The 25,584-nt window shown below is 37.1% G+C and overlaps 1 protein-coding gene across 2 annotated transcripts in view; it reads left to right on the forward strand.

The window, feature by feature from the left end:
• The first annotated feature begins 20,053 nt into the window (after positions 1 to 20,053).
• LOC138331541 (uncharacterized) overlaps positions 20,054 to 25,584 on the forward strand; it is a 43,189-nt gene continuing 37,658 nt past the window's right edge. The window contains exon 1 of one of the 2 annotated variants that reach the window (XM_069279233.1): positions 20,054 to 20,194. The gene's annotated coding sequence lies outside the window, so the exon portion shown is untranslated. Of the gene's footprint in view, positions 20,195 to 23,110; positions 23,541 to 25,584 lie in introns of those variants that run through there. The other variant, XM_069279234.1, reaches the window with a different exon arrangement.

Raw genomic sequence — 25,584 nt, forward strand, 5'->3', positions numbered from 1 at the left:
ATCTTATTGTTTTCTTTTTCTTTTTTAATCAGAGCTGATTGAAAAAATAGAGGAATCCGAATTTCTTCCGATATTCTAATATTTCTTCCTGTTGTCACTTGAAAAATTGCCATTTTTTGTCTTTTGTTGGTTTATTTTTTATTTATTTTATTGATTTTTTGTTGTTTTTTTTAATCAGAGCTGATTGAAAAAGAAAGGGGAATCCGAATTTTTTCTGATATTCTAATATTTCTTCTTATTGTAGTTTGGAGTTCATCAGTTTCAAAAGCAGTAAGATTTTAAGTGCTTAAAGTTCAGCTTCCATCTTCATTGCTATAGAGGACTATTAGAGAGATCAATGGTCAGAAACATTTCGTTGGGTATTTGTGAAAGAAATATGTAAATTGCATAGAATGAAAGAAACTAGATTTGTGAGGGGAAATCATTCATGTCTTTAAAAAGCAAATGATACGATCAATGGCGAGAACTATTTTTGCTCGCGAAATACGCTTAAATTAAGTCGCACAAGAATTTCATTTGATTTACAGTTGTGACAAGGACAATATGGAATGTTTGGCAACTTGTCGCTATGGGCGTCCCTATGTAAATCTTTGAATTAACAACACCATCTCTTCATGAAAAAATGTTTTTGGCTAAAAACAATATTTGCCCAATTTTTTATTCATATCTCTTGTTAATAAAAAGTATTAAAATTGGATTTGGTCGTATAGCATGTATCACCATTTACACACTCTGATTCTTACGTGGACCTGTACTTAAAAATCTTATTTAAATACAGGCCCTTATTATCACTACGTTTTCTAATAAGAGGATCAGACAACATCCCATTGGGGTTCACCTTCAGATGACCTTTGGAAATGGCCAATCAAATTGCTTTTGCTAGATTCTTAACTGGCGGCAACGAAAAGCTGTCAAAATTATTTTCGTGTATGTAGTCACCTCGCCCAAAGAGCACAACAAAGCTAAATATATATGTATACTGGGACGAATTAGCGTTTGCTATTGAGGTGGCAAGGTGTAGAAAATACATTTTATCTTTAATATAGGCCTAGGTGGTATGGAGGTCACCAGAACGTGACCCCTTATAGGACGTTGTCAGATCTTCTATTAAACGGAGTGGTTATAAGAATTTGTATTTTAATCAGATTGCAACCTTAACCGATTCTCAAACATAAAATCACTGTCTTTCTAAAAGGCAGCAATGCCGCCTCACCTTACCTTGAGTTCAGCGCTCGCTCATATACAGAAGGCTCTGGATTTTTGCTATTAAAGTCGTAGTTCCTTCTCCTGCTAAGCCAGTGGGACAAGTGGTGTGCCCGTTGTCAGTATAATTTTACCGGATGAGGTGTGCTGTTCGGTGTCTTTGATGCCACGGTTCAGTGCGATAGCACTATAAAAAGGTCAAGAGGTCAATTTACCACTGCCTGCCATACCATACAGGCATTTACTCACAATGTGGTTTTTCTTCAAAAAGGTTTTTTTAATCACGTCTACTTAGATGAAACGGACGTAATTGAAATAATAAAAATAATAAAAATAATAAAACCAATATTTACATTGTGTGATTGAGTCATTTATTAAAGCATAAAATTGAGAACACATTCCCATGATGGAATCAAAGAGGACATCAGCCACGCGGACAATTACATGGATGGGTTCCTTATTCATGCTGATTTTCAATCTGGATTTAAATGTCAAACCATGTTTGAAGGGATCGTCGCGGAGGATGTTAGACAGATCAAATGTCTGCCTAATGCACATTTCATGATTGCATCGTATTTTATTTCCAACAATCTTTAACCCTCTGGAGCAAAATCTAGATTGTGGAGCATTGATATGGTAAACGGAAACTGCTTGTGTTTCCTATACAGTATCTTAAGGAATAGTTTACAGTAAAAATGTCCATAAATTCTTCATTTGAACTGATGCCAAAGCGCAAAAGAAACAATACACTACGCATAATCGATATAACGCTAAAAGGATGCATTTAAAAGATATTTTAAGATATTGATTACTTAATGAGCAAACACTCGACCAACCACTGGTAGACACGATTAAGGATCTGTACAAACTCCCTGAAACGAAATTATAGAAATCTGAAATAAGGATATCATTGTAGTATTGATTAATTTTGTTGTCTTTTCTCAGTTAAGAGTTTTAATTCTGGTTCGTAAAAGTAATTTTACAGGTTTGATCGATGTATTGATTATGAGTCATGAATCATTAAACAGTTTTAGACGTAAGTTTAGACTTAGCCAATCAAGTACAATGTATGACATAACTTTTCGTTACATTATCCTTGACTGGCTAAGTCTAAACTTACATTGCTTTAGATTGAAGATGTACAATGATTTGCGTGGTAGCTTAAAAATCCTAAAAAAAAACTTTATGAAGTTCTTAAAACAATGGATTTTATTTACCTCCCATCATCAAAACTATTAGGCCAACGAACAAGTTGTAAAAATAACTAAACAACAACAAGTTGTTATCTTAATTACTTGCAATTAGTGTTGATCGTTTTTCTACCTTGGGCTAATTCAATGAAAATGGATTTTGTCGTTCATGTATGAATATAAAGTAGTGTACTGTAGCCATGCCATTTTTCAGAAAATATGAAAAACAAAAATCATCATAAAGCATTTATTACTAGAATAGTTTTTTAGTATGCTGACTTGTCCATTCGCTGAAATATGAGTGACTAAATCAATTTTCATTTGGCTAGCTCTATGTGGGGTTTTCGGGCACTTTTACCATCCTTCTGTTGGATTCTTTAGGACGCTTTAGTGATCCTGTAGATCGTTATCTACACTATTGATGGATGCGGCGATCTAATAATCCATCAAAGGTCAATATTGTTATAATTCTCCTTTGGTAAATCAAGATGAGGATTTATTGACCTTATTATCCCGTTAGAAATGCCCGGATTGATAGGTACAGTGACACCGACAATAAAATGGCCTTCAAACAGGTCTATAACATCTGATTATACCCAGCTGTAACGGTGACAGGTGAGGCACATTAAGTGTGAGTGTGGTCGCCGCGGCCAGGTCAGTGACCGCTTTCAGCAGGGTCGGTAAACATGACATTAGAGATCGTCGCCCTCTGAATGTCTAGTAACCTCTACATCATGTTGACATTTCACGTTTAAACCATATTAGAGTTTTGATTACTCAGATATTCGTGGTTCTGTCTCAATCGAGCAACCTTCTCCCTCGCAATCACTGAACCTCAACCAAGTTCCATCCTCGTCCTCGAGGGATAACCATCAATCTCGTGATATGTGGATATGAGGACATTGAAAGGAACCCCTGGAGTATCGAGGGTGTGTTGGATATAACGACAGTGATAGTAACCACATGAGTATCGAGAATGTTCAGGTTTATGCAAACTATCAAATCACATATTCATACAATACCACAACAATTTCCTACGAGAGATATAGATGCTATTCACCAATATTTGTCGTCATCTAAAAGTTCCTTCGTCATACTCGTTTGGTTATTCTAAGGAATCCTCGATACTCCAGGGGTTACTATCACTGACGTGATATCCACCCCTGGACTGTGTCAAAATAAAACTGGAGGCAACATAAGACACAGGTAATTCGATCCTTTAATGTACATCAAATGAATTGGATAACAATACATTGTGGTTGACTGTTGATTTTGAAGTTGGGTGTCGTTTTCTTTGTAATCTTCTCTGCAGACATATGATTGGCCAGTTTTTACCTCCTGAACTGCCTTCAGTTTTGTTATACATAGTCCAGGGGTGAATATTACGACAATGATGGTAAGCCTTGGAGTATCGAGGATGTCAAAAGTATATGCGACTTTTTGATGAAGACCTCACTCAACACAACACAAATAGATTTGAAACTGTCATACACTGACATCAAACATTTAATTCAGTCAGCCATAAAACCCCATAGGCAACAATGGTGATCTACAGAAACAAACGTTTGTCCAGTTGTAGAGATCCTAGAAAGGAAGTTGTCCTTTCTTAGCTCCGAACTGGACATATCTATCTTGTTATCCATGTGGATCTTCTGAGAGGGGATGATCCCCCTGCATTTCATTTCTTAAAGTTGTCAAGTGCTTCGATATCTCCGATAAGCTAACTATTCTATGACGTGAAATGCAATCTATTTTGATAACAGATCTTTAGATCAGTATCATGAGACGTTATCTATTTTATCGTCTGTTCCATTACTTGATTGTTGCTTGTAACATAAGCAATGTGCTGTAATTTTCATTCTCACAAATCAAGAAGAAATTTTAACATGTTATTCGCCTTCAAAAGTTGACAATTACATTAGTTGCAATGCATAGGTTGTGATTTTATAAATACATGCAGATAAGAACTGAAAATGATTCTTGGTAGTACTGTCAAAAATAATTATGTTTACATCTGCAATCCAGAAAATTGAGTACATACGGTCAGACCATGAAGCCAAATTGTGGTCTAAAATTCCATTTCACATTTCTATAGTGATATTAATGTAAATGTGATATAGTGATTACAAGTGTAAAGTGATTTCTGCAGGTAAATTTCCATCTAACATACATAAGGCATAAAAACCAGATTTTCGCTGTGTTGTAACTATTGTTTGTAATGCATAATACATGTCTGTCTGCCCATTTAACTAATTTCCACTGCTTAATTCATCAAACTTTATGGTTGTGAATAGATTTATTACTGAAGAAGTATATCATGTCAACATGTTCACCAAGTTATAGCACATATATAACTCTAATAGAAACACTGAGGGGTTTTGTAGAACTTGCCTAAGTTTTACCTTAAGTATGTTTTATCTAAAGTTATACATTTGATGTCTCTTTTCATCTTTAGGTTTGACCCTTAATGACCCTGTCGATGGGCTGTTAAACACAAACAAACAAATTAACATAACTTAAAGTGAACAGTCAGGCAAGGATGGCTAAAGTCGGTAAAAATGGTGTGAATGTATCCAGTATAATTTCTTATGAAATAGAAAAATAAAATCTCTTGCTAAAATCTGTCTGCGTACGAAGAAATTAATTTAAAGTTTAGGAATCCTAAAACGTCCTCCCTATGTCCGTGGTTACATTTACACGCAGCCTCGCTTTCAATGCTTTCAACTTTCCTAAGCAGAACTTGGCCGTCGTATTAATATGTGAGAACTTTTGGAAGGCCAATGAACGCATTTAGACTGGTTTTCTTTGCCCGCCTATTCACTTTAACAAGGAAGTGATGTTTCATGCTATTGCGATCATTTCGACGTCCTCCATAGTCGTTTTTTGGTCGTAACCATAAACAAAATAAATGTACTTTAAAGATATCCATTCGGTCTTTCTTACAATGCAATGAATTAAGAAAGATTTTAGTGGTTGAAATATCATCTTTACTCCGCCATGCTTGTCACTGACTTATATTAAAGTGACAATGTGTTCGGTTGGTAAGTGATACGTGAGTCATATGTACAAGTAATAATACGTCGTAATTCGGTTGTGTTTTAATAAAAACAAATACAATTTGACACGTGATATTTGATCTAGAAATATCATCTCCCCCCTCAAATTACATTTCATTTCAAATCAAATATGCAATTTGACACCTGATATTTGATCAAGAAATATCATCTCTCCCCCCTCCCCCGCCTCAAATTACATTTCATTTCAAACAATTTTGTACTGTAGTTTGTTTTATTATTTTAAATGCTTATTTTTCTTAATGTAATATCATAAATGAATTTTTAATGCTTTATTAGACGTATGTAGACGTGACGTCATATGTAAATCACATTTTTACAATATCTTTATCGTTATATGGATAGATTTCTAAAATAAAATTTCTTTGTTGAAACAGTTGGAAAAGATATTTGGTTTTGAAAGACAATTTCAAAATACTGATTTTTTTATCAGATTTGTGGAGGTTTTAAATAGTAGGTTTTTTTCACTTGTAATGTAAAACGAAGAAGGATCAAGCATTATTTACATATTATAACATTACACCTTAGCCATGTAGCTATAGGTAATGTGTATAAGGCTGTCTGTGTTTACCTTTCAACGCTACATAAAGAGCTGATGAAATGTTTGGGTTCACCTGAGGAAAGATATACACACGAGTGTACCTGGTCAATACACAAACTGGAAATGTATGAAAAGCTTAACAAAGACTTTTCTCATATCATAAACAGCCATTAAACACTATTCCCGAGACCTTTTCACGTGTTTCATACAGATGTACCAATTATTCTTTAGATCGCGTGAGACAACACTCAAGGGTATTCGCACATTTATAAGTGATGCCGTTATTCAATATATTTGTAAGCTCGTGTATGTAACTAGGTCAATTTCTTCCCAGGGCGTCTTCAACTGAAAGTGGAACAAATGACATCATCCTTAACAACGCGAGAGCACGTTTTCTGTCTATTTATAGAATTCAAAGTAAACAAAAAGGAATTGTCGTTTTAACGTTGTGTATTTAGAGATAAATAGCAACAGATACACGTATATATGAATAACGCTGTTAAAAGCAAATATACAACACAGCTCAATGTTGATAGTTATATGTAGATCTTATAGGTTAATATAATGTCTCGGTCGATATAATTGATTCTTTTGTTGAGGACAAAAACACAATGCTGTTGATATAAATTGAATTTAGTCGGAGTATATATAATGTGGGTTAATGATCACGTGTGTGTGTCAATTATCCGTCAACGTGACTCGTGTTATGATATTAGGAGAAAGAATCACTTAAAAGTGTATAAAATACGAGACAGACGTAGTTTAAATGTCAGTCTAATGGAAAATATTATGTGTATCGTACCATAACATTTTGAAAACAACAAAACGAACTTCAATTTTTCTTTGTCTGGCTTCTGCTATATAGTATCCAAGTAATAGTTATAACCGCTTTTTTCAGAAGAAACATTAAACTAATGAGAAATAATCATGATAAGACTTTATTATTTTGTTTTCTTGAATATCTTACCAATTAATATATCATTCATACAATTAATTGTCGCAATGATACCTCTACAGTACGTGCTAATGTTGTCTATATGCGATGCTAAATAAATAGTGTTTGTATCTTGTACTTAGACGTATACATTTGTTTTGTAAGTATTAATTTTTTTTATTAATGTTGTTTGTCCCTGACGATTATGATATGTATTTACAAGAGATCCATTAAGATTGCCTTGAGAAAATATTGTCAGATATATACATAAAAGCATTAAACTTCTGTGATTAAAGAAACAACAGTTTTCAGTTCCAAATTCTGAATAATTAGACAAACCTGTCTATAGAGACTTTCCAAGGGACCAGGAAAATGGTTTTAAAAGTCCAAGTAGTCTTTATACCCAAGTCAAATTGTGTTGAAATGAAACCATTTGGGACCCTGATGAATTGGTCTTAATAATGACTGTTTGTTTGTTTATTAATTAAGGTCCTTATAACAGCCAGGGTCATGTAAGGACGGCCTCCCGCGTATGTGGTGTGTATAGCGTGTATGTAGTGTGCAGTGTGTGTTTTGGGAGACTGAGGTATGCTCGTGTTGTGTCTTCTTATACAGTGGAACTTCTGCCTTTTTTATAGTGCTACATCTGTATATCTCTAAGTCAGGTTTGACAACAATGCCAACTGGAAGACGAGAAATTCAACATCGAATTTATTTATCCATTTAGAATTCATTATTGCAATCAGCATTACTCACTGCCAAGTAAACGTAATTGCTTCTATATATATATTTTAAAATGGTCCATTTTTTTGTCTCAGGATAATTACAGGATACAAAAGGTATACTCAAACTGTGCGTCTGCATCCTCGATATTCCCAAAGGGACACGGCACGAAATATTTTAGCCAACAGCATACATATATATATGTTTTATTATATTATATATGTATACTGTTGGTTGAAAATTTTCGTGCCAGTTCCATGTGGATTTTCCAGGGGTTCCGATCACTTTCGTGAGATCGTAAGTGATCGGAACCCCTGGAGTATCGACGATGGTGCGTTTGTAGCTAGTCCAATTTGATTGTTGATATGCTCGTCAATAGACTAATACAATAATTATATTATAGTTTTCCTAACCCTGTTCATTGTGGTTTGATATCAATAATGTACAGATGACATTATTCGCGGGAGTTTTAAATTCGCCATAAATCCGCGTTTAATGCCACGCGACAAAGGTTTTATGTACTACATGTCAAGTGTATGACGCTTTTAAAGATAACAAATGTTATTCGTGAAAATAAGCCTCGCGAAGTTTTAAACAATAAATTGCGAAATTTTCCACCCGCAAATCTTAACAACAGCACAGTATACCATTGGTCAATAGATACCAGACAGTGAACGCTCTTTTCATGTGAAAAAAACAAAATCGAGACTATCTGTCTATGTAGACAGGTGTATCATCCGTATATTAAGACACATAAAGATACCTATTTACAGTATTGTTTGATGTATGTAGTTTTAATACCTCCACAATTAGATATCAACCTCTGAAGTTGCAAATGTCAGACGCGACAAATTCCATTTCAAGGCTATCTGGCGTCGTGCATTCAAACCAATTCACAGAAAATTTACGATTCAGCACGTTTGTCTCAAAGAAAGGTCTGGAACCTCTCGTCATTTGAAATTCTTTCTTAACGAACGGTATTCCTCTCCTAACAAACGAATTAAATTCCGTGGATCAAAACTTTCGCTATTTGGTTGAAAAACAGAAAACAGAGAGAGAGAAAAAAAGAAAAATAGCGCGGTTTTAAATTTTTCGCGATCTGCCATTAGGTATATATACAATTTAACATTTTTTTTAAATATTTTGCGGATCAAATTTTCGCGGTCATAGGAATGTCTCGTGGTTTCGCAAAAACATCGTCCTGGGAAATATCCAGCTATACGGTAAACAGACCAAGTGTATGACAGAGGTGATAAAATATGATTAATTTTCTGTGGAAAACAGATAGTGACAACACTTTGCGAATAAATGTGTAAAACGTACGTAATTACAATAAACTTAACAGCCCTTGATCGCGAAAAAAGAATTTGCGAACATAAAGTGATTTATAGTATAATTATCGTTATATACCTGTACTACAGTCATCTTAGGAACATGTGTCCGATACAATAGGTCTAATAAGGCCTACATGAGAAGTGGATCTAGAGATTGAAATTGAAATATATAAAATGAGAATATCTAATAACAGATACGTCCTAAGAGATACAAAAAAAAAGAAATGATAAAAAAAATTCAAACTTGATTCAGACATCTCTGCATTGGCCGTTTTCTGAAACAAACCACTAAAATACCTAATACAATTGGTTGGTTGGTTGGTTCGTTCGTTTATTTACGTCATATTAACAGTTATAGTGATTAAAAGACGACCTCCCTTGTATGCGATGTGTTTGTCTGTGTGAATGTCTGCATATTTGGGATGTTGTCACAATAATGTGTCTCTTTGTCATAGCGGAAACTCTTGCCTTATACGAAGGTCGGAATATGTGTGGTTTAAACTCTTACAACCAATAGGATTGCTTTGAATTAAAAGACATATTGCAAACATTGGTCCTGGTTCTGGGTCTAGCTCATCATGGTTCTGGGTCTAGCTGGTTCTGGGTCTAGCTCATCATGGTTCTGGGTCTAGCTCATCATGGTTCTGGGTCTAGCTGGTTCTGGGTCTAGCTCATCATGGTTCTGGGTCTAACTCATCATGGTTCTGGGTCTAACTCATCATGGTTCTGGGTCTAGCTCATCATGGTTCTGGGTCTAGCTCATCATGGTTCTGGGTCTAGCTCATCATGGTTCTGGGTCTAGCTCATCATGGTTCTGGGTCTAGCTCATCATGGTTCTGGGTCTAGCTCATCATGGTTCTGGGTCTAGCTCATCATGGTTCTGGGTCTAGCTCATCATGTTCTGGGTCTAGCTCATCATGGTTCTGGGTCTAGCTCATCATGGTTCTGGGTCTAGCTCATCATGGTTCTGGGTCTAGCTCATCATGGTTCTGGGTCTAGCTCATCATGGTTCTGGGTCTAGCTCATCATGGTTCTGGGTCTAGCTCATCATGTTCTGGGTCTAGCTCATCATGGTTCTGGGTCTAGCTCATCATGGTTCTGGGTCTAGCTCATCATGGTTCTGGGTCTAGCTCATCATGGTTCTGGGTCTAGCTCATCATGGTTCTGGGTCTAGCTCATCATGGTTCTGGGTCTAGCTCATCATGGTTTGGTCTAGCTCATCATGGTTCTGGGTCTAGCTCATCATGGTTCTGGGTCTAGCTCATCATGGTTCTGGGTCTAGCTCATCATGGTTCTGGGTCTAGCTCATCATGTTCTGGGTCTAGCTCATCATGGTTCTGGGTCTAGCTCATCATGGTTCTGGGTCTAGCTCATCATGGTTCTGGGTCTAGCTCATCATGGTTCTGGGTCTAGCTCATCATGGTTCTGGGTCTAGCTCATCATGGTTCTGGGTCTAGCTCATCATGGTTCTGGGTCTAGCTCATCATGGTTCTGGGTCTAGCTCATCATGGTTCTGGGTCTAGCTCATCTGGTTCTGGTCTAGCTCATCATGGTTTCTGGGTCTAGCTCATCATGGTTTTGGGTCTAGCTCATCATGGTGGCTTCTGGTCTAGCTCATCATGGTTTCTGGGTCTAGTCATCATGGTCTGGTCTTCTATGTTGGTCTGTCTAGCTCATCATGGTTCTGGGTCTAGCTCATCATGGTTCTGGGTCTAGCTCATCATGGTTCTGGGTCTAGCTCATCATGGTTCTGGGTCTAGCTCATCATGGTTCTGGGTCTAGCTCATCATGGTTCTGGGTCTAGCTCATCATGGTTCTGGGTCTAGCTCATCATGGTTTTGGTCTAGCTCATCATGGTTCTGGGTCTAGCTCATCATGGTTCTGGGTCTAGCTCATCATGGTTCTGGGTCTAGCTCATCATGGTTCTGGGTCTAGCTCATCATGGTTCTGGGTCTAGCTCATCATGGTTCTGGGTCTAGCTCATCATGGTTCTGGGTCTAGCTCATCATGGTTCTGGGTCTAGCTCATCATGGTTCTGGGTCTAGCTCATCATGGTTCTGGGTCTAGCTCATCATGGTTCTGGGTCTAGCTCATCATGGTTCTGGGTCTAGCTCATCATGGTTCTGGGTCTAGCTCATCATGGTTCTGGGTCTAGCTCATCATGGTTCTGGGTCTAGCTCATCATGGTTCTGGGTCTAGCTCATCATGGTTTCTGGTCTAGCTCATCATGGTTCTGGGTCTAGCTCATCATGGTTCTGGGTCTAGCTCATCATGGTTTGGGTCTAGCTCATTCATGGTTCTGGGTCTAGCTCATCATGGTTCTGGTTCTCAGCTCATCATCATGGTTCTGGGTCTAGCTCATCATGGTTCTGGTCTAGCTTCATCATGGTTCTGGGTCTAGCTCATCATGGTTTTGGGTCTAGCTCATCATGGTCTGGGTCTAGCTCATCATATGGTTCTGGGTCTAGCTCATCATGGTTCTGGGTCTAGCTCATCATGGTTTCATGGGTCTAGTCTCATCATGGTTCTGGGTCTAGCTCATCATGGTTCTGGGTCTAGCTCATCATGGTTCTGGGTCTAGCTCATCATGGGTCATCTGGTTCTATAGCTCATCATGGTTATGGTCTAGCTCATCATGTTCTGGGTCTAGCTCATCATGGTTCTGGGTCTAGCTCATCATGGTTTGGGTCTAGCTCATCATGGTTCTGGGTCTAGCTCATCATGGTTTCTGGGTCTAGCTCATCATGTTTCTGGGTCTAGCTCATCATGGTTCTGGGTCTAGCTCATCATGGTTCTGGGTCTAGTCTCTCATCATGGTTCTGGGTCTAGCTCATCATGGTCTGGGTCTAGCTCATCATGGTTCTCATGGTTCTGGGTCTAGCTCATCATGGTTTCTGGGTCTAGCTCATCATGGTTCTGGTCTAGCTTCATGGTTCTGGGTCTAGCTCATCATGGTTCTGGGTCTAGCTCATCATGGTTCTGGGTCTAGCTCATCATGGTTCTGGGTCTAGCTCATCATGGTTCTGGGTCTAGCTCATCATGGTTCTGGGTCTAGCTCATCATGGTTTGGTCTAGCATCATGGTTCTGGGTCTAGCTCATCATGGTTCTGGGTCTAGTCATCATGGTTTGGGTCTAGCTCATCATGGTTTGTCTGCTCTCAGGGTCTCATCATGGTTTGGGTCTAGCTCATCATGGTTCTGGGTCTATAGCTCATCATGGTTCTGGGTCTAGCTCATCATGGTTCTGGGTCTAGCTCATCATGGTTCTGGGTCTGCTATCATGGTTCTGGGTCTTAGCTCATCATGGTTCTGGGTCTAGCTCATCATGGTTCTGGGTCAGCTCATCATGGTTCTGGGTCTAGCTCATCATGGTTCTGGGTCTAGCTCATCATGGTTCTGGGTCTAGCTCATCATGGTTTTGGTCTAGCTCATCATGGTTCTGGGTCTAGCTCATCATGGTTTTGGTCTAGCTCATCATAGTTCATCATGGTCTGGGTCTCATCATGGTTCTGGGTCTAGCTCATCATGGTTCTGGGTCTAGCTCATCATGGTTTCTGGGTCTAGCTCATCATGGTTCTGGGTCTAGCTCATCATGGTTCTGGTCTAGCTCATCATGGTTCTGGGTCTAGTATAGCTCATCATGGTTCTGGGCTAGCTCTCATGGCTCATCATGGTTCTGGGTCTAGCTCATCATGGCTCATCATGGTCTGGTCTCGGTCTCATCATGGTTTGGGTCTAGCTCATCATGGTTCTGGGTCTAGCTCATCATGGTTTTGGGTCTAGCTCATCATGGTTTGGGTCTAGCTCATCATGGTTTGGTCTAGCTCATCATGGCTTCTGTTCTGGGTCTAGCTCATCATGGTTTTGGTCTAGCTCATCATGGTCAGCTTTGGTTCTGGGTCTAGCATCATGGTTCTGGGTCTAGCTCATCATGGTTCTGGGTCGCTCATGTCTGGTCTAGCTCATGGTTCTGGGTCTAGCTCATCATGGTTTTGGGTCTAGCTCATCATGGTTCTGGGTCTAGCTCATCATGGTTTTGGGTCTAGCTCATCATGGTTCTGGGTCTAGCTCATCATGGTTTGGTCTAGCTCATCAGTTCTGGGTCTAGCTCATCATGGTTTTGGTCTAGCTCATCATGGTTCTTCTGGGTCTAGCTCATCATGTTTGCTACTCATCATGGTTCTGGGTCTAGCTCATAGTTCTGGGTCTAGCTCATCATGGTTCTGGGTCTAGCTCATCATGGTTTTGGTCTAGCTCATCATGGTTCTTGGTCTAGCTCATCATGGTTTCTGGTCTAGCTCATCATGGTTCTGGGTCTAGCTCATCATGGTTCTGGTCTAGCTCTCCATGGTTCTGGGTCTAGCTCATCATGGTTCTGGGTCTATAGCTCATCATGGTTTTGGTCTAGCTCATCATGGTTCTGGGTCTAGCTCATCATGGTTCTGGGTCTAGCTCATCATGGTTCTTGGTCTAGCTCATCATGGTTCTGGGTCTAGCTCATCATGGTTCTGGGTCTAGCTCATCATGGTTCTGGGTCTAGCTCATCATGGTTCTGGGTCTAGCTCATCATGGTTCTGGGTCTAGCTCATCATGGTTCTGGGTCTAGCTCATCATGGTTCTGGGTCTAGCTCATCATGGTTCTGGGTCTAGCTCATCATGGTTCTGGGTCTAGCTCATCATGGTCTGGGTCTAGCTCATCATGGTTCTGGGTCTAGCTCATCATGGTTCTGGGTCTAGCTCATCATGGTTCTGGGTCTAGCTCATCATGGTTTTGGTCTAGCTCATCATGGTTTTGGTCTAGCTCATATGGTTCTGGGTCTAGCTCATCATGGTTCTGGGTCTAGCTCATCATAGATACTATAGGGGTTACTATAACTGACGTTATATCCACGTGATATAACATCAGTTATCGTAACGACTGGAGTATCAAGGATGGGTCTAGCTACGTTTTCTGGGTTTTAATTTATCAAGGAAATAAATAAGATTCCTCATTCCAGTTACTAAGAAAGCATTATTTGAAGACAATTTTCATGTCCCACTGAAAGATTTAAAGAACTTCTTTGAAGAAACTATTTAAGATTACTTCTCAAAACAATCCAACTGAGCGATACACACCCTCTCGGTCTATAATATTTTATAAATTTGCATCTAACCTATTCTTAAACATTATTCCACATTCCTTTCAAAATCTGTTTACCTATTTTAGAAAAAAACAGGATTGGCGACCACTAAATCATGAAAACTCACGCAGTCATTATGTACACAATTTGTTTTTGTCACAAATGACTTCAAATACATTGTACAATTAATTAATATGCATGGCCGCCCCTTCGTTCTTATAATTATTCCACGTAAACAATTCAATGTTAAAAACAATGTATACATGGCGTATATACTTGTACTCCGCAGGATAGGTTTGGTTTTAGCGACAGACAACAAAACCTGACCTGAACTTGACCCCAAAAGTATGATAATTAAACTGACGTTAACTAGATTGGGATGATCAACCAAGCATGAAAGACATGTAACAATTCATTACCGCGGACGTGACTGACATATACATTTTGTATTTTGTTATGTGTATTTCAACGTCTAAAGTATCGTAAATGTTTGTCTTGTCATAGACATTGACCTTCAAAACGATTTGATAGCTTTAAGTTTGGTTTAGGTGAAATTATAAATATATTTTTTCACTGAACGTACATTGGCCTAAAATTGAACAAAGAAACGTTATAGCAATCTCGCTTAAATATACCACAAAAGACATCGAGATTGTAATTCCATCTGGTCACATTATATTTAAAGTGGGGAAAATGAGTGGTCTCACTTCCTAATGTCGGGCAGAGCATACACGTATTTACAGATATGGTGTTTTTCGGTAAAGACATATCCCCGAGCCTGAAAAAAAGAAAAAGAAAGTAATGGAAACGGGGGATAAGATCAGACCTCAATTTTTTTTCGTCGCCTTTTACAATATGCAAATGAGGCAGTAGATTATAACTCCCAATCTCATGTACTCTCCTCAAAGTTTCAGCAGACATATATTTACTTCTTTCCAATGTGGTAATGCTTTGCGGTACCGGATGTGGCAGGTTCTTTTTCCTTTTTCTATTCGTTGTGGCACAGGAATCGCTCTACGGCACCGGAAATATATGTCTCCGTTTTCAGTTTGCTTCTCGCTCTTATATGATACCGGAAGTGCAAGGCTCTGCTCTCTGTTTAATACGAGAAAAATGCAGTGATCGTTTTACGATATTAGAAGCTTAAGCCGCTTTCTTTGATACCGCATTTATATTCCTGATGCGATACAGGAAGTGCTTAGGAATACCGGAAGTGCAAGGCAATGTTAAATATACACGCTTCCGGTGTCGCGTATAGGAACTATATTATTGATTTCAAGACAAAATCACTACATGAACTTTTTCGTCTAGTTCTCAATGGTAATGTATAATGTTTAAAGACGAAACGTTGGTTTCCAATACAATGTAGTTTAATCATCTCTATGTACACTCCGATATAAAACAAAACAAAATTACTGAATATCAAATTATATTGGAACTCTCTATAAAAGAAAGCAAATGCGTTTGAATGTACTACTATAAATCATCACAATACACAAATATGATAATTGTGAAGTTATTTTTTTCGATTTGGGCACTCATGAAATAATTAAAATTATAGTTCAAAATAAAATAAAAATCAAATAAAATTTAGTAGTAAAATTATAAAATGGATAAAAACAGGGCCAAGCCTTTTTTTCTCATTTCAAATCAATATTTGATTTTCAGTTTGTCGATTTGGTGTGAAATTGGTTTGATTAAGTACAACAGCATGTTGAGTGCTGTGTAAATAACACAGTGACTAAACTGAATAATCTTGAATATATAAAGCAAGAAATTTTGAACTCTGTCGGAAAAAAGTCTACATTGACTTCATATAGTGTTCTATATTTACATATTTAAACATTTTGTACTTAAATAATATATTACATGTACCTATCTTCTGATATGAAACACGATTTCCAGACAAATATGACTTTAAATAAAACATTGTAATTATACTGTATTGTTATCGCATTACATACGAATCATTAAACTCACAGGTAAATTAATCGAGACGGTCAAACAGCGCACCTGTGGCATGTACTTAGTGACCCGGGTATAAATGAATGGGGAGTGTTTTTGCGGTTGACACCTGAATTCCGGATCTACAAAGTGCACTTTATAGGAACATGCCTCATTCAGTTTGTTCCGGACATGATTACAGGATTACGACAATGTGTGTATACATTCAGTCATAAATATACAGATGACGGACTGTTTTGCCCAGAGACATATGGTTAACCGACTTTATATGCATGCAATGTTGTCCTTGATTTCGGAAAGCAGCTGGCATTGAATAATCACATACACATGTACATGAGCATTTGCATGTTGTTAATAAACAAACACTATTACATAATATTAATTATTATTAATAATTCAGTTCAAACGATAATTTAATTGTATTTAAATGTTACGATTGTAAAGATTAAAAGGTGACTTATCCTTGAAATTTGGAAGCATCCATCTGTACACCGGATATAGCTGCGTATAGTGTAAAAAAAAGCGTCATCACCGTTTTTTATACGTTTACCGGATATAGCTGCTGTAGAAGCAAATGGAGATTTATCTTATTGTTATTATCGTCTATCATACATCGAAAGACATAAGCTTGAGCCATGTCTCGGTTCTCGCCTTAAAAGTAGCTATATCCGGTGTACTGGTGATGTCCTTATCATGTATTCTGGTAACAATTTCGATGATTTAAAAACACACTTTTCAAAATTCTGTTAATTCTAAGGATGGTCGCATTAATCGTCTTTCATTGTTCAAGACATGGGAATTTTTACTTTATGTTTATAATTGCGTAATCATTACTGATAATATTAAAATAAACGTCGTGACTGCCCACAAATTATACATGTATATAGTTATCTGCATCTCTATCTATCTAAAAATATTTGTAGTATGAGCGGTCTTTTTTATTCCCTTATACATGTATAGTTAATAAGCACGAGTTCTCATACCACTTACTTTTCCACGTGATCATGATGTATGCATGATTTAATTTGTATACAAAAGATTAAGTCATAATCATATCACATGTACATGGGTATGAGAATAAAGTCTACTCTCATTTGGACATTTATTAGTATATTACGAACATGTTCAAAGTTTTAGAGGTCTTAATAAAACTTCGATGAAATTTACCTGTATTTCTCCATGATCTAGACATCTAAAACGTCTTAAAATCCCCGGACCTATGTATAGACACTAAAAATTATCATATATATTCAGAATGTAACCTTATCCCGGTCATCTGTGTGGCTTCTGACCAAGGTAAATTGGAAGACGTAGGCTCTTCTGGAACGCCATGATCTTATAATTTTCTTGCTCTGTTCGAGGAGCCTTATGATAAACTAAAATACATTTATATCATAACGTTTAGGAAAGGTAGTGGGCCTTTAACATTATTTTTTGATAATTTGTTCCCATTTAGCCTTCCTTTTGTCATCGTAATTTTATATATAAGAGTAAATAGGTCAGCCACTGTTTGGGATCGTTTTGTCCTTTGCTAAAACGCATTGTTCCAAAATCATGTTTTGGGTTATTTTTTTTTCTAAACGACCTCATTTATGCCTCCAACTCGGTCATATATTTAACCGTGTTATTCTGGTCTGACCGCATTGTGTAAATATAGACATAAGAATAATACAACCCATAAAGTTGTTTGGTGTTATATAGTGACAATTGGTTCGTTTGACATGTGTTACATAGAATCATATCAAAATAAACAGGTTAATAGTCCTATCTATTGCTACATAGGGACAACCAGATTCTGACTGTCTCTCACTTCCGTGGAAGTAAAAACAAGAAAGGCACCGTCACATGTATAATTTATGTCATTCGGAAGTCGAATACGTATGCTTGTAATTTATATAGCATCTTTGATACTCCAGGGGTTCCGATCACATAGGATCTCTACACCGGGAGTATCGGGGATGAAGTTATAAATACATGTAACTCTCCGGATAATAACCAAATGTATGGAAACCATATAAATGCCAAAGTTGGTTTTTAAAAGCTAGAATAATTTGGTTTTAAAATGTGACAGATAATAAATGGACCTTATGTGACCTTAGCTTTTGATAAACTGTACGACAAATAAAAAACATACATGTATCTATAATACGTTACAAGCGCAGCACAAAAATCTACTGTCTTTACCACTTAGCGACATCTGGTTATATTTTCTCTTGAGAGTTCTATATCGGGTAGAATTTTCATGTTTACCTTGACAGAAACGACAATAATTTATCAACAACGCAAACGAATTATGAAAAGTATTGTAGTTAGCAGTGTGTACTATGTTTTAATGCTGGCGCATCAGACCCAGTGATCCCACTGGGGATGTTACGTGACTGCAGCGGTCCTCCGACTTACAGTTGCTGTGTTAAAATTTATATAACTATTTTCCATTTATTTTGTCGTGTGGATTCACTTTTTATCCCTGCGCATTCGTTTCCATTTTCATTTGACTTCTGAATATTAATGTAGGATCGTCCTAATCAAATTAATTTCGTTGCCGATAGGTGATAAAGAAAAACCAAATAGATTACAAGGCGTTATAATTGTAAAGTTATATTCATTATTCTACAGTATTTATTGAATTTGTTTATAAACTGATTAAACACGCGTCTTCAAAATTGATATCAATGTTGTCATCAATACGTCGCAGACCAACTTATTTGAACAGAACCATGAACCTCTCTATAGGAGTCTGATAATTAGTAACAGTTTGTATCAATTTAAACCCACTAGAGTGTTCAGAGATCGTTTTAGAGGTCTTTAGGTCTACATCAAAAATCTGTCATACTTCTTTTCTGCATGGCGCAGTAAGTTAGGCCTACTCCAAGCGTGTAGCATTCCCTCCAAACGCACGCGAAACGAAAAACGAAAAACCAAACACAGACGAACGAATACGCAAACGAAAAACGAAGAATGAAGAGTGAAAAGCGCGTTTCTCTAAACGAAAACCAAAAAAAAACGATAAACACAAGCTATCGATGATAAACGCAAACGAAAAACGAAAGCCAAAAAATCAAAAAAACCGGAAATTAATCACGTGATAATAGTAATCGATTCACACAACTGTTGTATGTTGATCCGGATTAGTCTTTACTTGTCATTTCTACTTTATAAACTAGCCAAGGCGAAGTGAAGTATTTGAGGTTATATTTACATTTTCACTAATGCAATTTGCAGTCATATAGACTTTGAACTTCAATTGCTTTTTATGACGACCTCATCATTGTGACGTCACAATTGTCGTGCCAGCGATCACGGAAAACGGCTGTTCATATGGCTGTTCCATCCTTGACGATAACGAATGATTAATTCATTACAGATGCAAAATCCCTTGGTATTTGAAAACAAAATTGTAACCAAATGTAAATATAAGCATTGAACGTCTTTCAGTTGCCAAATGGACAGAGGCCAATCCAACATGAAGCGCCAGCGTGGTTCATGGAATTTGCCTCTGTCCAGTTGGCATTCATATTGGCTATTCATGCCAACTGAAAGACGTTCAATGCTTTAATAACTCACATCCAAAACCTGACCATTCTGACGTCACTAATGTTGACGTGGTGACGTCAATTGATCACCGTCAAATGCTGTTTCATCTCGTGGATTAAATCGTCATTGATAAACGGTTTTTGCAGAGACCCCAAAATGAGTTAATCTGTGGTCTAAACAGATGCCAGCAATTATCTCATAATGCGCTAGCGCGCATTATAAAGATTGTCTGCAAAGCTCTGGCACCTATATAAACCATAGATGTCATGGAAAGATAGTTTAATGCTTAAGTATATTTTTAGGAGACTGCGGTATATACATGGTATGCCTCCTTGTAATAGTGGAACTGCTGTTGTTTGAAATCGTTGATACATCGTTTATTTACAATATATATTTGTAATCACGGATGACGCCAATGAACCTAATGTGCACATGGCCCCCTCTCCCGGATTTCCTGTCGAGCAGGCCCTTCCTGGTATGCACCGATAGGGAACCTGGTGTACATTGAAGTATTTTATACGTTCGTACTGGACATATTTTGGGATTTAGCTCTTACTATTAATTCAATTAATTCAGGTAAGTGTAATGTTTATTTTCAGTTAAGTAATTTGTTATCTGGGATATGTGTCAATTCACGTGCTTTATATAGGGAATGGGTCAGCGAAATGTAGCCAAGCAGAGCAAAAGAAAAAATGGCTATTTCACTTCCTTGAATACGGGGTCCCTTTTCAAATCTCGAATACATGCTTTTTAAATTTGCATTGTCAGCTTTAAATAATGAATGGTTTTTATTTTTTGTTGCTTCCTGGTGTGTAAACTGCATTTGTTGGACAGGTATTTTAAATGACGCGCGTTAGCGCGTCATGTTGAAATACCTGTCAAACAAATGCAGTTTACACACCAGGTTTGTGCGTCATGATGAAATATCTGTCCAACAAATGCAGTTTACACACCAGTTAACAACAAGGAATAAAAATCCTTCCTTATATTTACATTTTAACCAACTATTTCTTTTAAATTTTTATGTTCTGATAAAATAAAACGTCGTTTTTTCAACGTTATACGAGTGATGTAACAGCCGGTCAATTGATGGAATCCCGGAACAGTTGGCTCCAATTTGGCCGGAAATGTTGACAAATTAAGAAAGTACACAAGATATAGTTCCACAATAATACTTTCTTTTTTATCCCATTGATGCAATATTTCTCAAATATTTTATTTTCTGAAATATGATATTCGTTACATTCAAAGTGTTGAATTTAAGAATTAAAAATACAGAAATAATATAAGCCAAATCTGTTGTGCATTAACACTACTTGCGGAAGCCGGTGTTCCGGTGTACGTATTCTTGCGCGACAACCGACTGCGTTTACACAAGTGTAATGTAAATGATTTCCCAGCTGTTATATAGCAAAGAAAAAAACGGGAAATATAAATATAGACATATACATATAAGAAAGTGCATGTACAATAATTAGTTTCATAGAGTGGTGGGAATGTAATATGGTTGATGCTAATAATATTTTGTTTTGGTGTTAATGGGATGATATGACGTAGGTTTAGAGGCCACGGAAGATCGTGATTCCAATATCGGTGGATATGCACTTAAAGTATACGTTACGACTCGACAATAATTCAGATATTGAAGGGTGGAAAAGGAAAAGAAAAGGTTCAAATATAAACTTCCAAACTTGCAAATACAAGTAAAAGTAAGTTTTGGTTAGGTCATGAGTTGATAATCTCCCCTTATCCATGTACACAATATATGGAAGGATTATCTTCAAGTCGTCAATAAGATTTGCTCTTTACTCAGCCCAACGATTTGGTAGTTGAATCTGTCAGCACTACGATTTGCTAGTTGAATACTCAGTCCTTCAATTTGCTATTGAATCACTCAGCCTAGACTGGCAACCAGACCCTAAGTTGCTGATAAGACTTTCTTTAAGAGTTCTTTACTAGATTATCTCCCCCTAGTTTAAAACTTGAATCAGGCATGTAGTAGAGACAAAAATAATCAAGCAAAATTTTAGTGATTTGTTTAATATTCTAGAGACTGGTGGCCAGTCTACACTCAGCCCAACGATTTGGATTTGCTAGTTGAATAAAAGGTCAACCTGTTGGGTAAGTGACGCTGAAGTTACATACAATCAAATCTGCATTCCCCATACGATGTCGCTATACAAAGGAATGACCAAGCATTGACACACGCTTTTCTTGTCAGGTAGGGTGCGTTGTCAGAAAAGCGGTTACAATGGAGGCTAGTAATATATTATAGGCTTCAATACTTTGGTTTTATTTGTTAAACGTCCTATAACAGCAAGGGCCATGTAAGGACGTGCCAGATTTGCTTGGGATGAAAACCGGAGTACCAGGAAAAAAATATGTCAGTATCTGGCAACTGTCCCACATTGGACTCGAATCCAGAGGTGGAGGACTTGTGGTAATATGTCGGGACATCTTAAAGTGAATAGCCGGGCAAAGAAAATCAGTCTAAATGCGTTCATTGACCTTCCAAAAGTTCTCACATAATAATACTACGGTCAAGTTCTGCTTACGTTTCCCAGTTCTGACCATTAAACTAAGAAAAGATTAAAGCATTGAAAGCGAGGCTGCGTGGAAATGTAACAACGGACATAGTCAGCCGGGAAGACGTTTTAGGATTCCTATACTTTAAATTAATTTCTACGTACGCAGACAGATTTTGACGAGAAAGTTTTATTTTTCTATTCCATAAGAAATAATACCGGATACATTCACACCATTTTTACCGACTTTAGCCATCCTTGCCCGACTGTTCACTTTAACCACTCGGCCAAAGCGGCCGCAGGCTTTACTACAACATGATTAATATGAATTTAGTATATCGACCATCGGCATATAAAACTAACACGTGATAATAAGTCAATTTTATTTAGCAATAGCAGAACTCTTATAACTAGACTTCTATTGTGATATAACGTATACCTAACATTTTGGATAGCCTATTTATGGTTAACCTATTCATGGCTGATATTCTAATAAGTTTTGTCGGGAAACATATTCTATAAATGAATTTTGATATTATATACTATTCAGTCATAAAAGAAATGTGTAAGACTGACTTCGGGTAAAATATATAGGTACTTTCAAGCCTTAATTCGTACTTTTTAAAAAACATTTTAAGCAATCTCATATGCCAATTGTGACTGGCTGTCAATTGATTTTTACTGATTTTAGTCTAATATGTTTTTATGAATTGTTTTCATTTGACTATGCTGACGATTTGAATAATATAGATTTGCCTGTCCATTTATGAATTATAGTAACATCATTTGTTTGCTTGTTTTATTAATTTTAACGTCCTATTAAAAGCCAGAGTCATGTAAGGACGGCCTCCCATGTATGCAGTGTGTATGGTGTGCGTGGTGCGTGCTTTGGGAGACTGCGGTATATTAGTGTTGTGTTTTATTGTATAGTGGATTTGTTGCCCTTTTTATAGTGCTATATCACTGAAGCATGCACCGAAGACATCAAGCAACCCAACCCATCTGGTCACATTATACTTACAAAGGGCGAGCCAGTCGTCCCACTCCCCGTATATTGAGCGCTTATAGACTATGATGTGTCTCGGCCAGGGGACAGAACCAAGAGCTTACCTCACAGGGGCGAGCGCTCAACCGAAGGCCAAAAGTGAGGTGGTGTCAAGGGAGACGAAGAAGGAAGAAGAAAGTGAGTTTAGAAGAAAGGAAAGACAAGAACCTCGCCTTTTACGATCAAGCAATATAGGGGCAGCAGATACAATTCTAACGCCCGTTCTGTATGGCCATTGTCTGCAAGTACCGATAAAAACCAAAAGATAAGAATTGAATTTAGGACAACACAATTCATTCATTATCTTCTGACAGCGATCACGGATAAACACTGGGAACAACTTCGTCATAAGGTATTTAGTGTCTTTAACTTGATGTGATAAAACAGATATTAATTCATTGAAAACATTGATTTAATGCATTAAAGAAACAGCATTAATTTAAGTTGAACATTCTACAGACGATAAAATGGTGTATAATTCCTATCAGAAATGTGGAGTACACATTGTTGTGGTTTCCACGTGGGTTTCCACATCTTTTAGGGCATTTCACTATCACTAATGCTCTGGACTCCCTTTTACGACAACTACCGCCTCACAGCATAATATATATAGATTATAAGTAATTGTTGTTGGGAAGAATACTTAAGGTCGTTTTAAAAACAGAAGGGAACATTCAGGAACATTCGTAATCCGGACGGTTTTGGCTTGTTGTACAAATGTTCGGATTATCGTTGGACCACTGTATTATGTAACAATGATATGAAGTAAGGAATAAATTGCTGATGTAAGGGTTTCTTCTTATCTGCTCGTCATAACTATCATACTCCATAACACAAATACACCTAAAAATAGAAGCTAATTGTCTTGGAAAACAATAACACTGCTAGAGAGAGTTTCGTTTGATCCGGTTTGGTTATTTTAGTTTACATACCATCGACAACCAAGGCCAGTTAGGGCCAAACTATAATCTATACAAATGCAGGAATAAAATCATCAAACTTCATCAAAAATCAGAAAAAACAAAACAAAAAAAAAACCGAAAATTGAATGTGGTCCTAAAATTATATAACATACAATAATTACATTCAAATCTTATAAAATAATTAGAATTCTTTAACAATAGCATACAGTCTTACGACACGAAAAGGACTTAGCATGTCTTTTCGAGCTTAGCTTACTGGATTGCCTGCCGTAGCTTTCTAGCTGACGGCCCGGGTTCAATCTTACCGTCGCAGTTTATTTTTTTTTTTTTATTTCATATTTTTATTTGTTGTTTTTAACCATGCTTGAAAATATTCTTTTATTTTGTCTTTATATTTATTTTTGTTTTATTTTATTTTTATTTTCCAAAAGTTAATTCCAAACATAGACATGTATAGCATATACACTAAATTACGAACATCCCACTATTACGGCCACTTATTTTCAGTTCCGATTTTTTTTCTCTTCAGAAATACAATCACACCGCTATTCCGTTTTACGACCAATTTTAATAGTCCCAACGACCACTAAATTAACACTAATTGACCCATTTGATTATGACCACAGGCACATGTGACTTCACACCTCGCTGTGCCTCACCTTCCCGCACGCAGCAACCCGTGAACAACTACCCGCAGGTACATCAGTCAGTCTTTTGTTTCCGTCGACCTAATTATCAGATTATCTACCTGTACTAGGAAGAGTGTTAATCGCCATCATTTCAATTTCTTTATTAGTTTAAGCTTTACAACTTATACTTGCATACTTGTGACTGGCAGTTGACGTGATCGAAACCACAAGTAATGCAACGTTCTTTCGATAGCCCTGGTGGCGAGATCGAACGATTTAGGCAGTTCTTTCTCATACGTGTAACGCCAATGGAATTAAAATTCTTTAATGTATGAGATATATTGATCTTATTTCAGATATTTATGAAGTACCGTACGTCAATCATCTCATTTCAATAGATGTGTCATCTATTTTGTTGCGGTAAACAATCGGTGTTTTGCATTAGTTAAAAGTACGCTTGACTATTGCACAGTAGTCTTTCAAACACTTTACCGATTGTGATCGTAAGTTATTATTTGACCAATCATTGCACATGGCGGGATAATTAAAATCGATTTACGTAAATATTAATAATAATTTACACAGATCAATACCAATTTTAAAACACATAGATTCTCATTTACCTCAGGTGATACTATGTGATAATTAAACCAGAGACATAGATAATTTAATAACTATCTAAATCTCTGATTAAACTAACGATATGTATTTGAATTATAATTAAAACATAATAGAAAGTAATGTCTAGAAAAAGTATTTTCATTTAGATTGTCAACAATTACTTCAGTGAAATTCAGTTTAAGATTTAAATAAGCACACACCATTAACTTAATTTAATGAAAAA

This window comes from Argopecten irradians, chromosome 9 (genome assembly GCF_041381155.1).
Source record: "Argopecten irradians isolate NY chromosome 9, Ai_NY, whole genome shotgun sequence".
NCBI lineage: Eukaryota > Metazoa > Mollusca > Bivalvia > Pectinida > Pectinidae > Argopecten > Argopecten irradians.